At 39.5% G+C, this 18,618-nt stretch overlaps 1 protein-coding gene and 1 long non-coding RNA gene across 2 annotated transcripts in view; one reads left to right on the top strand and one right to left on the bottom strand.

Moving 5' to 3' along the window:
• Window positions 1–3,435: 3,435 nt before the first annotated feature.
• Window positions 3,436–10,859, bottom strand: LOC135418423 (uncharacterized). Its single transcript, XR_010432434.1, has 4 exons — window positions 10,568–10,859; window positions 8,549–8,681; window positions 6,845–6,980; window positions 3,436–3,915 (listed from the first exon to the last, which is right to left on the bottom strand). It is a non-coding gene; the product is annotated as an uncharacterized LOC135418423 (long non-coding RNA).
• Window positions 10,860–11,116: 257 nt separating this feature from the next.
• SEC24C (SEC24 homolog C, COPII coat complex component) overlaps window positions 11,117–18,618 on the top strand; it is a 110,179-nt gene continuing 102,677 nt past the window's right edge. The window contains exons 1-2 of the mRNA XM_064663757.1: window positions 11,117–11,284; window positions 11,700–11,761. The gene's annotated coding sequence lies outside the window, so the exon portion shown is untranslated. The remainder of the gene's footprint in view (window positions 11,285–11,699; window positions 11,762–18,618) is intronic.

Genomic DNA, 18,618 nt, shown 5'->3' with positions numbered 1-18,618 from the left:
TGATAAGCATGTATATAGAGCATGTCTGCTCTATTCACAGCCACCTGGAGTCCAATCCAAACACATATTTTGGAGTTTAATAATTCTCTAACAGAATTTGAACAGTTAGTACAGTCTGTTTTCACAATGCTAGTTTATGTTTAGTTTTAGCTGCAAGCTCAGTTGCATCCTGTCTGTATGGTCAGGACCCATAAGAAGAAATAATTACTGCTGATTAATCTGTGTGCAGAGAAAGATTGTTCTATGAAGGTGATCTTCTGAATGAAATCTGATTTCTGTCTCTTGTGTATAGATATGCACCTAAGTTACGTTAGCAAAATCATCTGCTAACTCGTAAGAATACATTGTAATGTTTCATTATGCTACTTTGCACATCCTCCAAGAACTTCCCCCAAGTAGAACTTAACAGATTTTAGAACTATTTCTGTAAGAAGACAGACAGTTCAAGATCTGGTTCCTCTTCTCACTGAACTGCGGCTGTGACAGCACGGGAACAGCCAGAACACCCAAATTCTATTCTGAGTTCTACACTAACATCTTCTGACAAGGCAAGCCTCTGTGCCCATCCGTTCTGGCTACTTCCAATACCATGCCAAAGTTAATTTTGTTGAAATCTCTGGACTGAAAGACTTGAAACAAAATTCTGGTAAAAAAGAAAAGTTGAAAAACATGCTCAAAACTGAGTTCACCAAGATTTGGAACTGCAAACAGTAAAAGGAATTCTGCCTGCTTATGTGGCAAAGGCAAGAAATAAATCCTCAGCCTCTTCCTTGTCAGAGGAGGCCTTGTTTCTGGACATCCATCACAAGCAGCAAGGGAGCAGTTCCACATGAAGCAGCTGACCCTGACTGCAACGCATGTAGATCTGGATAACAGCTCCATACAATTTAACAGGGAAGGTTGGATTGGACACTAATGTAATAAATACCCAGTGCAAACTAATGCTGTAGTGGCCCAGTTCTCATTCCTCTAAATTTTAAGTGCTGTCATCTTTTCCACAGTATCAACCCACCAACAGTTGATATCTGAATGGATAAGCTAAACATAAAGACATTAGTGAAGCAAAATAAATTGTGCATTTTCCTTTCTTAAGTATCTACCAACAAACCAAGCCCACCAGCCTTCTCTCCTTTATATTTACTTCCCCCTTGATAGATCAACAGCTTTGCAACTTAAAAATTGGTTGTAAAAAATTTAATGAGCCAACTCAGCATTAAGGCTCACAAATGTCTGAAATCAAGACACCAGAATCAAGTTCTTTCGAATTTCCCTCTGTACTTCTCCTTACTGAAAAGGACCTGAAAGAGCTGAGTAAGCAAGTAATGTCATTGGACTTCTATAAAAGAGGCAGAAATTGTATAAAGTGTAAATATGCAAGGCACATAAATTTCCCAATTACTCACATAATAGATATGGTTGCTTTTTATTAGTACATCTTGCTAATTTACACCATTTTGAACACACATTTCAATATTCTGCCTAGCAATTCTACCTATCTTTTCTATTAGGTGGAGTTATATTTCTGATTAAAACATAACTAAATATGCAATCAAGTGACATATAAAACATATGTCATTCATAACATGAAGCTTTCAATGTTGAAATCTGAAGGTACCAGTAAACGTATTTTCCCGTTACACGATTCAATGGGAGTTAAAGGCTCACAAGGCTGAAATTTAAACAGCCTAAGAAAACAGGACTGATTCCAGCTGTAAAAATGTCTGTAATTCCAGTCTTGGGTTGCTGCCTAAGGCAGCAACAGCCATCGAAGTCACAGAAATTCTCTCCTTGGAGAAAACTCTGTCTGCAAAAGAGAAGCTACTCTAGTTGGTGGAAGCAGAACAGACATCATTAAAAAGGAGACAAATCCTACTCTACATAATCTTAGTCTAAATTCCAAGTCATTTCAGCAGCACCAGTATGCATTTAAAAAATCCCAGTGAAACTGAGGAAAAATTTCCCTAATGACTCTTTTAAAGAATCTCCAAAGCAATTTTGCCTTGAAAGTACACGAAGATGCCAGAATTTCCTCCAGCATAGGTTTCTTTACAAAAATGTCAAATGGATTTTTGGCAGTGATACAGTTTTCTTAGTCCAACTTTCAATTTTCAAAACCATGATTTCAAAGCTCAATCTGCCAACAGGGCAAGAAGATAAACAAGTTGTGACATTAAGTCCAAGTAAGCTTAGAGGAAGGCACCGGATTTGGCATTGCATTTCCCAAGGAATATGCAGATGACAAGTAAACACATGGACATGCTTCATTCTCTGCCCCCAAATTCACAAACCAAGACACTTAAGTGATTGCCTTTGAGGCAGAACAACATAATTTTCCACTCTCTAAAGTCAACGGGATAATTATAGCCTACAAATAGTGCTGAACACTTGAAGGAACTATTAAGTAATTAGACTTTGCAGGTGGGTCATTTACTTTGTAAAGCCCAGACAGGAAAAAAAATTGACATGTGTACACCTGTTTGACCATTAGCTTTTTTAGGAAGTTCCTACCAGTATAAAAAGTTACAAGTGTCCATGTTACAAAAGTCAGAATTCAAGTGATTAGCTTTGTCTAGACTGATCTGTGTAGTGTTCCATTAGTATTATTATGTTTTTACAAGATCAATAATCAAATCCTCTGCAAAAACTGATTGGAAAACTACAAAGCATGGTTTTCCAGAAGTGCATGAACATAAATGGATAAATCCTCCCTAGAGTAATAGAAATACCTACACATCAGCTACTGTTGCAAACATACTTTTTGTTCAAGGAGCATATTGTACTTCTTTTTCTATTTCTTCTGGGGTGAACTGCTTATGAGATGAAGAGTTAAGGACAGCACTATTACCAACAGAACTAGTAACCATGAGCCTTCATGCTGTCCTGAGCTAGAGCACCTATGGATGATAAGGTAAAAATACTGGCTTTCAATAAAAGGGACTGAGGGTTTATCACCCTCTTCAAGATAAAGAATTTTTCCACAACCTCTTTAGAGCAGCCCAGAGTTGGCCTACACCAGTCCTTAGCAGAGTCAAAATCATCATCACTGTTTCTCATTAATGTGGTAATATTATCAGTCAATGGCAAATTCCTTTGGTAAACAGCCAGGGCAACTTCTCTCCACCCTGACAAAGGAAGGGAAACCTGGAAAATTGTTGCACGTTTTTTCACTGATACCATCAACATAAAGTGGGACATTAGAGACATGAGGAAAGCACTACAGTTAACACAACCATTTTCAGACATACCAGAGACAGCTAAATTTGAAGTAAAACAATACTAATACACATTAATATTTAATGTTTTCTGCTATAAAAATCCAAATTAAAAAACTCCAAACATTTTTAAAGAGTTTAGGATTAATTAGAAATCTTATTTTAAGCTTTGGATTCTTGTATGCATAATAAATAAAAATTAATTGAAATTGTTTGAACAAGAGATAAAGTATCTCAAAGGTTAAAATTTATTGGCAAATGGCACATGAACCCTAACTCCTGAATAAACAGTGCATACACTCCTTATCAGAAGGAAAAGGCAAAACAAAATTGTAATTGATATTTGACATACTATTTTTCAGAGCAGAATTAAGCAATTCAGTTGGGCATGACAATGCAACAGTCATACATTTTCCATGTTTTCTCTCCCAAAACCTACCAAACCCTCAAGTATTCCTTCACAGAATAATCCTGAAAAATAAGATCCTCCTAGTACTGCTGCTTTTGTATAGAACTGTTCCTGGAGCTATGCAGTCAGGAAAAGCAACTTCAATTTGAAAATGTCTCTGCTGCCTGGGCCTGAGAAGGTCTCTGTTCTAGTGGAGGTGACAAGAGTCCATCTTCTGCCTGTGAACGCTGCCAGTTCCTACCAGAGCCAGAATGAAACACAGTGGAATTGCCCAGGTCTCTCTCCAGGCTGCAGCTGCAGCATCAGACAAACAGGCAGAGGAGAACCCATCGCACACAGTGAAGAGAGGAAAACACAATGGGGAAGTGGCAAGTAGCTTAGTTTATGTGATAATTCTATAGCCAAATATGACTGCTACAGTTACTAACGACAGTAAGTGGACTGATTAAAGAAATACATTACTAAATTAATTAAACTACTTTTCTATCTCTCTCAAAACGGAAGAGCCCTTTAAGAAAACACATTTGCAAAACAGGTCTTTCTTCTTAAAAGATGGCTATTTCTGTAACAGTCTTAAACCCAGCTAGTTTTTGCTAACAAGAAAGATATAATCTCTCCTTCTCCATCCTCTCCTGAACAATGCATTTTAAGAGAAATACCAAAAATGAAATTTTAAAAAAGCTTCCCTGAAAAATTTGTGTAAGTTGTCTGTCTTCGAGAATTTAAACAAATTAGGAGCACTTTCAATGAAACCTGTTGTCATCCAGCAACACTGCCAAGCTCACACCACAGCATTTTTTCCTGATTTACTTTGAGAAAAATAAATAAATCTGTATTTAAAACATATCAAACATCCATAATCAAAGGATCCTAAAGTTCTTGTTGGCAATGCCTTTTTTAACATACTTCAAAAGTATTTACCTGAACTCCCCAGATATCATCTATTACAAGGACTGCACAGATTGTTGTGCATAACAATGTCCATAACAGACATCAGAGGGAGTGCTGCAGTTTACTGTCACAAGGCTTATGAAGTTTTGTTGTCTATTTATTAGCGTGCCTCAGATCCAGTATATTGGAAAAGTTTTAAGGAACAGGCAGACTACATAATCCTCACTTTTCTTTTTCCCTCCCTTTCCCCCACCATGACCTATTTTCTTGAATAACATGCAGACCTAGTGAGGACATTAACCTGTTTCCATGTCACAGGAACAGCTCATGTACCCATGTGCTGAGATGCATTAGCTGTTGTTTATCGATCCATTTATAAGTTCATTCTACTGGGAATACAAGCTGGAGGATTAGAAAGTCTTTTGCTATCCTCTGCTTTGTGACACACTTTACTGATTAATTATTTCCCAGAATACATTTATTTTCATGTTTTGTGGAAATACAGAAGATTCCTCCTCTTCAAACAGTCTCCCATTTCTGAATCGCTCTTACATATTTTTGGTCCATTCATCATTTTCAAAATTCAAAATGTAATAAATCATAACATTTCTTAAAAATGGACCCATAAGAACTACATGCATCAAACATTATCAACTACAAATACTGATTTACATTTACCAAGTATTAGAAATAAACAAGCTAGCTGTTCTAAGTGTGTAAAATGCCAAAACAAGTTTCATGCAGATAAGAAAAAAAAACAAAAAAGGCTAATTTCCCCTCAATTCCCTGTAGGCTTCTCACATGAGAACTGTTCCCCCCCACTCACACAATATACAGTGTGTACTTCTGCATATATTTTGTGAGCCACACTGTACAATGAAAAGAGGGTTCTAGTCAAGACACTAATATGTGATAACTCTTTATTACAGTTCATCCTACCTACTTCTACCTTTGAACCAGCAATTACTTACTGCTTATTTGCAGTGTGCATACCCAAACACCCACTTTTGTTCCAGTGTTCATACCATTTAGTAAGCTTGATTACATTCTAAAAATAGTTATCTACAATAACCTCACATTCACTGGTTCTATTTAAATAGAATGGGAAAGCAGCTGAGGCTTAACTGTCTGAATTTTCAGTGCTGTGACAGACAAAAGGGGAAAGTAATTCCAAAAGCCAGGCTTCTAGCCTTCAAATTCAAGGGCTGCATGCTTGATCAAATGCACACATCAAATCAATTATGGTAGAATGTAACAAGCCAGAGCTTATTGCAAAATAATTAAAAGATCACCAGGGTTCATGTCCTCTCACACTTCTACAGACAACCACAATTCAGTGAAGTCTTATCTGCATTAAAAAAGAAAACAACCACGACAAAAAAATGGCACAGTTTCAGGTTTGGAAAGATATTCAAAAGAAGGAAACATTCACAATGAGGTTTAAAAGCCTGATTTCTCCAATTCTCAAAAACCCTCAAGAATTCAGACATTTTGTTTTCAAAGACAGAACCTCTGGAAGATGAGTGCAGTGCCATCAAAGGAGCAGGGAAAAAAAAAAAGACAAAAGAGATATGGATCACATCCCGTATACCAGAAATGCTACGCAAAAAAGGAAAATACTGCTCCAAGAGATATGCTCTAACTGAAAAAGGGGGACAAAACAAATGGGATACATCAAACACCATGATCATATGCCTTGTTTCATTAGTAACTAGGCAGCAAATTATTTTTATTGCCCACAGAAGCATCTGATCAAAATGAGTATCCTTGCAACACCTTTTGAAGCAGTTGGTCAGGCAGAGGAAAAAGACCTAATTTTCTCTCATAATGAAGGGAAAGTAGGAAAATTCACCTCTTTATATTAGATTTGGCAGCAAGTCAATCAGTACAGACACGGCGGTGTCTGTTGTTACAGAGTAGAATGAGATTAAGGATTGGAGAAGAGGGGATAAGGAGATAAAAAGACAATCCAAATACATACAAATGTTAATTTTATTATTTCTGTAGCTCACAGAAACTATGGCTTGCGGACAGTAACTTGTTTTAACAGCTTTATAAACCGAGAATCACTTGGTGAAGCATTTACACTTGTTGACCTCATCCTGTTCAGTAGGTTGCCTAGGAACATCTTACCTCTGAATGAATGGGAAAATAGATCAGGAGCTCCCGTACGCACCATTGCAAATATTTTTTTGAATCTATTTTATGAAATCTATGCAAATGATTCTCCATTATGCTTTTCTACAGCATTAAAAGATACTCAATGAAGAACAAAGTAGGCATGTAATAATGATAATATATTCTGAAAAGGCTTTCATAGATAAATACAAACCTGGAAACAACATGCAGAAGTGTTGGTGGAATGACTCAGCTCCTAATGATATTTCATTTAAGTTCATTTTCTTAGCAGCAGCCTGATGTTTATTAATAACTCCCAGTATGCTGCTTAGAGCTGTAGATTCATTTTCCTGTTAATGGTAGCAAAAGGTTCTTTGTTAATGGTTTTATGATAATGCTGGGGTTTGCCATATGGTTGGATTTCTATGAGGGTTTCTCATGAAAAGCCAGAGAGTGTAAGAAATTGTTGCTATATTTAACTGCAGTGTCCTCACACGCACAACAGGCAACTGGAATGGACACTGTTCTAATATTTACAAGTGCAAAACAATGCTCAGTATTTACTGCATGTTCTGTTTAAGAGGACTACAGGGAGTTTAAACAAGAGAACATATGGATAGATCAGAGGATTCGTAATGCAATCGTGAGCTTTTCACCTTTAGGTCATTGGTTCAAACCTAAACTGGTTGGTAATGAAGGCAAGCTATTATCATCTGACAACACTGGCCTTTGCAAATTGATTTGTCAGGCTCAGTCCAGTTCCCATCAAACTCAAAATTCAACATTACAATTCGCATTTCTGAAAACAACTTCACCCCAGGATTGTAACAAAAAACTGAACAAGCAGAAATAATCTCTTCCTCCTCAGGCACCATCTCCAGACCAGGGTCTCGGGAGAGTGCCAGAGGAACAGTGAAAGTTACACCACTAGTAAGTAGCAACACATCATTCTGTGGATAAAGGTTACTTCTGACTCTCAGATACCCAGCTGTAATTTCCTCTGTACCAGTACAAAGCTTTCAGGAGTTATATTAATAAAGAAAGAAGAGACACCAATATGAAGGTTTTAAAGCTCAAATTTCACAGGGCTGCTTAAAGATCTCTTTGGATATCTTGTTGAAAGATGCTTTTCTTAAGGCTGAACGTTTTGAAGAAAATAGCCACAGTATTCTATAAAAGAAATATCAAATTTAATTTCTGTTTCCAAAATTTCCATTTGTAGCCAAAATGTTTAAACAAGTTTTGTAGGAGCAAGAATTGTATTTCCTGCAGATAGGTTTAATTCAGAAACAGATTTATTTATAAATTATTATGAATGATACTAGAGAAATCATATTTTTTAAGTATTTCTTCAAAATTATTAGACAGAAAAGGCATGGATTGAATCATAACGGTATGTAATTTTCCACATGCCTTCATAATTTGAACATAAAGCCTCAAAACCATGTCTAGACCTTTCCCTTGCTTCTTAATAGTTTGGGAGCAATCACATTAAGTACTCAACAGGTCCCACCCTTCTCCATTTTACTGAGCAATAACTGCTAGAGGAGTGCATAGAGACACCAGGTTTGAACAGAGAGTAGCATAGCCAAGTCATCCTCTGGGTTGGCCAAACACAGACCCATCTCCCATAGACAGTGGCCGGTGAGATGCACCCAAACCCAACTTCCCTAGGTCACAGAACAGGAAACCCCATGCATCAAGTGACATAACAGAAAAAAAAAGAAGGAATAAACTGGACACTAACTTGCATGTCAAGAGACACAACAAGAAACCAACTACATTGTGTCACTTGTCTTAGAAAGTGTCTAGACTGCACCAGGAGACGGTTCCTCTGAGCAGTCTCACAGAGTGCAAGCCAAGGGAAAGGGGCTGCCTACAGATGAAGGCAGAATCTTAAGGATTGGGGATTGCCTACTGCTTGACTTGCAGTTGACAGGACCAGTAGAGAGACTCGTGCAAGTCAATCCAAATTCTTTGACAGTCAGTAATAAGATCTCTTGCTGCTCCCCTCTGCCATCAAGCACTGCATATCTGTGCTAGGGAATGACCTGCGGTGACAGAAATATAGGATAACTTTAGAATTCTGACTGCAGCCACTATTGACAAAAAATAAATTAAAGAGCAAAGTTTAGACAAAAAAAAGAAGCAAAATATTTCAGAGAACAACTTAAAACTGTTTGACTAAATGTGAGTGGAACATATGTTAGAAAACCAAAGGATGTGCAAGATACTTAGATTTCAAAAGGCTGCAGGAGAAAAAATGATAGACTAATAAGTTATACAGGTATGTTTATTATAAGACACTTACTGGTTCTGAAGTCAGGTGAACAGATTTAAAAAAACCCAAACAATAGCTGTGACTTTTCATTATGCTTTCATCCTCTTATCTCAGTTTCCTTTTTATATCATCTGCATTTTGCACAGTTCCACCAAAAACTGTTCTGTCCAGCTATGACTGTTCTTTATACGGGTATGTTTATACAGCACTCCAACACTGAGCCTCTCAAGGTAACAAACTTTTTGAAACTCCACAAACTGGGAAATAAACACACTTTCTCTTCTATGTACTCTCCATGAAAACTAGAAGCCTAAGAAGGCTTAATGCCTAATAACATCTCCAAGACTGGATAGAGAAGGATTTAAATTCCCATTATCCTTTTTAACGAACTTGTGACTACATTCTCAAAATAGACTGTTAACCCAGAAATGAAAGAACTGACATATTTTTTACCTGCAATGCCTGAAAGAAATTAAATGCTTTTACAGCTATTACTAGCATAAAAAACCCTCCAATCTCTAAATTCCCTGAGATAACTGTAAGTAAGTTTGTCTGCATTGGACAAATCAAGCACACTCTTACTCCTCATCCCACCTCAAGAACATTGTGGCAAAAGGCTTCCAAAGTGACATCACTCAGGTGAGGGGGAAACAAACAGGCAAAAAAATAAAGCTCCTATTTAATTAAGTCTGATTGATATGCAGCATGCTTGATTAGATATAGTCTTGATTAGGCGGTGGAATAGAACTTAAAGAGTATCCTATCTAATTAAATTGTCACTATTTCTACCGCTTCCTATATGAGAACATATTTCAGCAGGCTGATTTAAGTATTTTTTAGCCCATAATACTTTTTTGGTAATTATTTTTAAAAGCTGTCATATTCAAGTTATGTGTTGCCTCACCAGTTCTCAGCACAGCAGTATTTTCTTTCCCTCTGGAAACAAACATAAGACTATTTATGTAGCTATTGTTTTCCAAAATTGCTATTCAATGTCAAGTATGTTGGAGGACAATACCTTTCAGCCGTAGATTTTTTTTTCAAGTCTGAAGAGTAGCACTAGCTTAGAGAGGTTTATTTTCGGTACATTCGTCTTTCTTTCAAACTGCATGAGAAATACACAACTACTTTCCCTCCCTTTTCACATGCATATTTTTTCCATGATTAAAACACTCAGAATTTGTTCTGAAATCTGAAAAGCTCTTCAAATTCTTTTCACGTACACAATCAGCCACTCCAATACACACAAGTTCCCGTAGCTGGAAGACCAGAAAGCCATTATGCCTGCAACTTTTCAAAAGGAGAAGGTGTATATTGTCATGCTTTCTATTTATGGCTGTAATCTTCACGACTGTCCACTCATAATCCTTCTACTGAACGAATGGTTTCAAGAGAAATCAGATCCTGGAAAAGCAAAAAGCCTCTGTTTTCTTTTAAGGGAGAGAAAAGAAAAAAAAAAAGCACACGTTTTTGCCTACCTTAGACCGACATAGTGAGTTAAATACTGAGCAGCTTCTTCTAACCGACAGCTCCTATGCAAGTTTAACTTTTGACGGCAACCGATCACGCCTGAATTATTAACCAAGATAATGCAAAGCCCCTGATATTCGTTTCAAAAATCCCTCCTTAGCCTCCAGTACTCTCTTTCTCTCGTACCTGCCACTCCTTTCCTCTTCTCAAGCTGACCAGCCGCGGGCGTGCAGGGCAGGGGGGCCCCTGGCTCGCGGTCCCGCAGGGTCGGGCCCGGCCCGGCCGAGCCCCGCACGGACCCCGCCGCGGCCCGGTCGCCGTGCGGGGGCTGCGCCGCTGCACAGGGCAGGGGTCGCCACCGGCGGGGCTCCGGGCACAGGGAACACGCCGCCGGAGAACGGCTGGATCCGGCCGTGGTTTCTCCCGAGGGGGCGGCGCGGGAGGAGAGGAATGCCGAGCGTTCCCGGGAGCGGTTTAATCCCTACCTGTCCCCGCGCGCGGTCCCGCCGGGCGCGCTCATCCCCCGCTGCCATAGCTACGGGCAGCCGCGCCGCGCGCCTCTCGCGAGAGCCGCCATCTTCCCGCGAGAGGCGCGGGCCGCGCCCGCGGGCGCCTCCTCTGGTGAGGGGGCTGAGGCAGCCCCGGGCAGCGCCGGCAGGGGGCGCCAGAGCCGCCGCGGGCAAATGGCGGTGCTGGCCCGAAAATAAAGTGGGTGTCCTTGCCCGTTATCACTGCTAACAACTGCACGGCGTGGGCAGTGATAGCTGAGAGATGCAGCTGGAGCCAGAGGACACACTCAGACCCGTTCATGTCTAGCAGAAGTTTGTTTGTAGTTGATGTGAGCTGGGTTTGCTCACAGGTTAGAGCCCAAACGTTGTGTGTTCAGCACCACGCATACTTAAGGTGAGAATTAGACCATCTCAGGGCCTGGGAAAATTGGAGTAAGGTCTTCTGGAAATTTGTATTTTGATTTTCTGAATCCTAGGTAACATGAAAAATCAATATTAAACTCGCATTCCCTGAACTGCGTCAGCTGCAGCACTGCAGTCTGTCACCAGTGCAAACTGCTGGTAATACTAACTCTGGTGTAATAGTATTCTTGGTGGTATCCAGGAAACACATTTCAAGCCCACTGAAATAAATGAGTCCTTTTTTATGAATTCAGGATCGTGCACAGACAGAGTGTCTGCAGGGACCTCCATTTCCATGAGGAGTTGGTATCTCTGTGCTACCTGGGTAAAAATAGTAATTACTACTCAAACTGAAACATGAAGGCAGGAGAGCTAATACGTTTTCTTTTCTGCCCTTGTATTTTCAGTGTTCCCAACATCTGAGAGAGACAGCTTTTGTAACAATCCTTAGAGAAGTGCCACCACCTCGGTAAGTGTGCAGAAAGTTCTTTTTATTCAGTTATTGAGTCCATTTTTACACAAGAGAAGTGAGTGAGTTGATGCATAACGTTCTGTATATAAAAGATGTATTCTGTATGCCAGAATTACCAGCTTCTGATAATTCAGGTATCCTGCCAGTGGTGTCCCAGATGCATAGAGTATGCCTGGGGGTCTGGGACTGTCCTTTGTGCTGCCTTTGAGCAAACACTCAAAGCATTCTCTTTGTATATACCTGTGTCTGCAATACTGTTCGTGCTGCTGCTGTTAATATGGCACTTCTGACACCGCTAAAATAATACAAATAAAAGTGTATGCATTTGGAAGAATACTTGTTTACTTGTTGTGATTTCCCATCCCATTTCAGTCTTTTGATTCGGGCATCAAGCCAACCATACTGGAAGAGAGAGCAAATGAGAAAGGCCTCAAGCCTCTCTTAGGGACCAAAGATAATTAAGAGAAACATTTAGAGATAGTATATATAATGAAGCCCTGAATACATGCTAGCTTCAGGCCCATGACAGTATGGCTGTTTTTATAATAGAATATGGAAGTAATTACAGATCTGAGCTGGGCACTGTGGAGTTGGACTGAAGCACTCTTCGGTGTAATTGAATTTGTATAGCATCTGTGAGCAGGGGAGGTCCTGTGCCACAAGGCCCATAGGGTGTCCTTAGGCTGGCCAGCAGAAAGTTTCTCATTTGTTTGTCCCTCCTTCCAGGGGTGACTTTGTTTTCCCCGCAGTGAACGATGTATAATGAGGTTGTTGCTTAAAGCAGGAACTTCTCCCAGTCAGAATGGGAAGTCTGCAGAGTCCTTATTTACCCTTTTGTGTAGAGGGATGTTTTGGAGCACAAATGCAGCATTGCTTAGTGGCTGGCCTTTTCCACTGTGTTTTGTGTCCTCCTTGCATGTTTTTTTTCCTCCCTAGCTACAGATGCAGGGACTTGGAGTAAAACAGTGGTGCTGCCCTTGGCTCATGTCTGAGCCTGGGAGGAGTTGAGACCCTTGTCAGCCTTCTGTTGTAAGGTTGTGTCGTCCCTGTCTGAATTTCCAGAAAATAATTGTTCCAGTAAGCCTTGTTACAATAACCACGAAGAATAACTATTTTGCTTTGGCATCTCAAGAAGAACTTATAACCATAAATTAATCTCACCTTATACATTTATTTGTTCATGATGGATTTTTTGAAAGGCAAATGTTTATTATCACTCTGGCTAGAGCTATAGCTATAACTTCTTCTAATTTTTTTTAGAGGGTAGTGGTCCTTGTCTGCAAATTTATGTCCCTGAAAATACATCAGATAAAATTTTCTTTAAATGAAAAACAGACTTTTAAAATTAAAATGCTTTGCACAAAACATTTTGTGTTTCTTTTATTGTTAATCAAAAGATCAAAACAAACAGAGGAGCCTGCGGGTTTTCTTAAAACATATTTGGAAAATATGCATTAAAACTTTTGATATAAATAATATTTCTAAAAAGTATAATTGAAAATCAAAGAAAGAGTTTCTATTTGAGAATTAGTTTATTAAGGCGACTGAAGTTTAGGTTACATTTCAAGAGAACTGCTTCAGAGTGGTTTATGTAGTTCTCTTCCCTTTACTGCATGTGTTAGTTAACACAATATATATCTGATAAAGTACTTGCACTCATTAATGTTTCCTGTAAGCTGTACTGCAAGCAGAGGATGATCATCAGAGAGAAGAGGACACTTACTGTGTGTTAAATACTTAGAGAGCAAGAGGTACAGCATAAAAGCACTGCTAATTAATTACATTAACTGAAGAGACTTTTACTAGTAGATATATGATTATAATTAATAAAATCAATAATGTTTCAAATCCCACATACTCATCAGTTCACAAAAGTTGTAGGGTTCCACAAAATGTGTGCAATCTTGCTTCTGTGTCTGCCTGCAAATTCTCCTTGGTTATCTGTAGCCCTGTTCAGGCACATCTCCAAGCTAGGAAAGGCAATTTGTCTAAACTAGTTAGGAACCTGCAGTTTGCTCATAGATGAGATTGCATATAAATGTATTAATGTGCTGTGAGCCAGCAGGATGGCTTGCAAACTTTTCTAATATTCAATGAAGAGAGACTAATGTATGTGCTGCTGATGGGCAGCAGTAGACTCTGGAAGTTGCCAGAGCAGTGTTAACAGCAGCTTGTTGTGCCAAAGGGCAGTCCTTTGAAAGTGGGATGTCTTCCAGATGATCATATCTGTGGCAGTCTTCTATGGAAGAGAATATGTATTTTGCAGAGCAGTTAGGAAAAAACCCTCAGTGCAGTGAATATTCAAGCCTTGTGCCACAAGGCTTCCCACGGAGGGATGGCCAAGTGCAGGCCCCTGCTCCGTAACAGAGAGATCATGTTCAAGCTCTTGGCTGTCTGGTGCCTGCCATCTTGTGTAAAAGAAATGAATGCATTTTATGTATTCACAGTATGATTTTATAAAAAAGTCAGAAAGACAAAGCCCATATTCTCCTAAGAGCCTGAAACTATTCCAGATTTTATTTCTGAGAGACTAGGTCTGATGACAAAGCCATCTCTTCTAAATGATCTATCAATAACAACATAAAATGTAATTCCCAGATGTTATTTGTATGAATTATTCCATCATCATCACTAATGGCAAGTTGGTCGCATGAGAGAGGCAATTATGAGATGCAACCCCTTTGATTAGGGAATATATTGCAGTTAAATGGAAGATTTTCTGCAAAACACAGAGAAGCATACTAACTGTGCTACTACCTGCTGAATATTTATGCCATCAGCTATAACTTCAGGCTGGTTTTAAAAGCATACAAGTCTGTATTTATGGATAATATTGCTGAGATTTTGTTAAGCACCTTTCTTTTACTTTAAAAAGTGGGCACTATTTTTTAATTCATTTTCAGCCTGGCTTGAATTCTTTATCATACAAGTCATCTTCATGAGAGACACATTTCAAAGCTTGGAAACTGTAAAATGATATTCCTCAAAATGACACTGTAAATAACTAAAAATGTGATAATTTTTTGTTCTGAATGAAAGATCTGAATGCCACAAAGTCCTGTCTAATCTGTTTTTCATGGGTCAGCCCCTCTCTATTAAATGGATTTTTAGCTGCTGTTCAATGGAGTATAATCTTAGTATCCACTATATCCTCTATAAGGGAATTGTAGCCTGCCTTTTCAAGAGGGTGGGCTCAACAATTTGTGCTTTTTTATCTCTAATTGTGATGATTCTGCTTAAAAGCAGATGACTGACTTTCCATTCTGTAGCTTCTACTATGTGGAGGAAAATCCACTGTAATTAAATCTTATAAAATCCTCTAGTTCCCAATATAAACATTTCTCTGACACAGGCGATTCCCCTGAGTCTACCTCATAGCCCAAGGAAAACAAAGAGCTGGAGTGGTTTCTTGCTTCCTCTTAAATATTTGATCATTTTGGACAAACTTCTGCCCTGATAACAGTAGCTTCAAGCCTTACTCAAATTAATTATTTTTGAGACAGAATTTAGATTACTGATTTTTTCTCACTTGTAATGTTACTTTGAATAATGACTAAACTAGCATGTAATTTAAGCTGTGTAAACAACAAGACAATAGTTGTTTGAATTGTTCTATGGCATGTAGCATTATATTTCTCATTTTGTGTTAGAAACAAAAGCACATAAATCCTGCTTGACAGGATTTGAGATTGAAACTGTATTGGCAAAAGAAGAGCTATATGCCTCATTAAGCAAATTTCCAAAACTGAAGCATCCTCTTAGCTTACAAGTATGAATTATAGCAACATTACTAATAACTTGCAGTGATACAATACTAATTCCAAGGACATTGCAGCTTTTTGTACCCGTTTAGGGTTTGGGATAATTAAGTATGTAGACAAAAACTCTTATCCAACAGTACATTATGAACCAGAGAAAGCTCTGGGTATTTACCCAGTCCTCTATGTACTTGCAGGATTTTGCTGCCTTTCTTGTACATTAGAGCTTTGAAACAACACCACCAGAGAGCATTGTGCTATTTCTGCGTAGTATTCCTTACCTTTCCCTGCATATTTAAGGACCTATTTTATTCAATCTTTTTTTTTTTCTGTGATAAAACAAACCTCAAATGGGGGTTGTGATTCTACTGGAATTCCCAAACATTTTGCTGTCATTGTCCTGGGTGCACCAACGGCCCTTAGTTGCCCTGACCAGCCTCATCTCGGACCTTCACCCCACTTATGGCTGAGAAATCCCATTTAAGCTCAGACCTGGGCCTGGGGTCCTTGTCTAAGCAATGTTGTAGGGAGGGGTGCTGACCTGCACTCTTGTCTCCTGGGTGGACCTGAGATCTGTGCTGGAGATAGCTTGTCTCCTAGATGGACTTTGGACCCAGACTGTAGCTTGGGTCCAGTCCAAGCTGTGATTCATAGAACCATAGAATCGTTAAGGTTGGAAAAATCCTCTATGATCATCAAGTCCAGCTGTGAACCCAGCACCACCACCATGTTAACCATTAAACCATGTCCTCAAGTGCCATATCCACATGGTCTGTGATCATTTCCAGGGATGGTGACTCCACCACTTCCCTGGGCAGCCTGTTTCAATGCTTGACAACACTTACAGTGAAGTTTTTCCTAATATCTAATCTAAACGTCCCTTGACGCTTGTTACCTCTTGTCCTGTCACTTGTTACCTGCGAGAAGAGACTGGCCCCCACCTCTCTAAAACCTCCTTTCAGGTAGCTGTAGAGAGCCTCCTTTTCTCCAGCTCCCAGCTCCCTCAGCCATTTCTCATAAGACTTGTGCTCCAGACTCTTCACCAGTTTTGTTGCCCTTCTCTGGACACCCTCCAGCACCTCAATGTCCTTCTTCTAGTGAGGGGCCCAGAACTGAACACAGGATTTGAGGTGAGGCCTCAACAGTGCCGAGTACAGGGGGATGGTCACTTCCCTAGTCCTGCTGGACACACTATTTCTTGTTCATTGGCCTTCTTGCCCACCTGGGCATGCACTGGCTCGTGTTCAGCCACCGTTGATCAGCACCCCCACGTCCTTTTCCACTGGGCAGCTTTCCAGCCACTCTTCCCCCAGTCTGTGGTGCTGCATGGGGTTGTTGTCACCCAAGTGCAGGACCCAGTACTTGGCTCCTGACCACACTGCCTGTATGGCCCCCATGCCTGATTGATTCATCCCCTCCCCATGCCTGGGAAGATGGATGGACCTGTCCCCTGCACTCTGCTTTGACTGCCACGCTCAGGTGTCATGAGATTTGTGCTGTTTGGTGAGGGCACTGCCTGTGCTGGGTTTGTGTGGGACTGACTCCTCCGCAGAGCATTCAGCTCTCTCTGCACCTTTGATGTGCCGTAACTGGCCATGATTTGAAACACCTGCAACTGAAAATAGATTGTGACATCCAGCTACCAAACTACCTTGTTTCTGCTGTTCACGACATATTTACCATGAAAGCGTCGTGTATTTCACTTTATAAAGAAATCACGTAATTCTATATTGCAGTAGTCTAAAATCTGTGTTGGAAAAGGGGAGGCAATAAATGGCATATGTGGTAGGAGAATATTTTGCTTAGTGTCACCTAGTTTTCTCTAAAACTTCGTCTGTCTGAACTTCTGGCCTTCTCTTTGTGGTCTGGATTCTTGTATTAGAGTACTTTTCAAACTGGAAAAGAAGTCCGTCCTTCTTAATTGTGATGCAATTAAAAAGCTAGATTGATTTAAAATATTGGAAAACACAGCAACCTTATCTCCAGACAGATCAAATATGAAATAAACTAATAGTTTGGTAAAATGCGAGAATTTCCTATTTAAATGTCTTTCACCAGTGAAATTTGCATGTATTATGTAGGCATTAAAAAAGGAATTCAATGTGAGAAATGTCTTTTCAACTAATTACTGGATCTATTTTATCCAAAGAAACAAAATAAGTTTTTCTGAGGATTTGCTTTCAACTCAAACTGCAGCTACTTTGTAGGAACATGTCGAAAAAGACAACCTTTTTCATTTTTGTTGAAACATTCTTCAGATCAAAGCATCACCTTAGTATTTTTAAGTTTAGTCACAGAACTTGGTTATGGATACTTCTTATTCATTTAATAGGACATATAGTAAATGTTCTTTAGCCATTGCAGCAGAAAGGTTAGGAAACTACTCATTCATTACTTTTGCAGCTTGTTGTTATTAGCACAATTTTGAAGAGATCTCAGGGTAGCCCTGTCAGTAGCCTTCTAGAGGAGTGTAATAAAGCCAACCTCATAACTATCCCAACAGAATAAAAATCAAATACATGGTTGCACGGATTTCTAGACAAGGAGGAAAAACTCCTTCAGTGGAAGCTGTCCCCATGAACAAGTTGTTTAGCCCTGTTTCTAAGAGGAAATGTTGAGGCAGCAGAACAGAATTCCAGTCTCCATGCAGGAGTTCTTTATTAGTTTCCCATAGCACCTGCCTTTCTTCCTATATGTGTGGCATTGCTAAAGCTGTTACAAGAAGTGCAATAGACTTTGATGCTGTGTATTTGAATAAATAATGCACTGTGGAGAGTGTCAAATTATTTCTGTTGTAACTAAAGCATTTCCTTTCTTCCTCTGTAACTGTGGGCAAACCATCTCACTTGGGTGTGCCTCTGTTCCTTCCCAATTTATCGATTTTATGGTCTTTGCGGAAAGAAAATCAAAAACTGCTTAAGCCATCACCTAGTTTATTCTCTGGAGAACTGGGGGAATCTTAGGTGACAGTGAAATACTTTAAGCTGTTTGTTACACTGACAGGCTGACTTGCTGTTTTCTCTCTGATGTTGCTATAATTTCCTCTCAAAGTTATCATTCTTCACCATCACTTTTGCAGTATTTATCCAAGACACC

Source organism: Pseudopipra pipra, chromosome 8 (assembly GCF_036250125.1).
Source record: "Pseudopipra pipra isolate bDixPip1 chromosome 8, bDixPip1.hap1, whole genome shotgun sequence".
Taxonomy (NCBI): Eukaryota; Metazoa; Chordata; class Aves; order Passeriformes; family Pipridae; genus Pseudopipra; species Pseudopipra pipra.
This window is presented reverse-complemented; position numbering and strand designations above follow the sequence as displayed.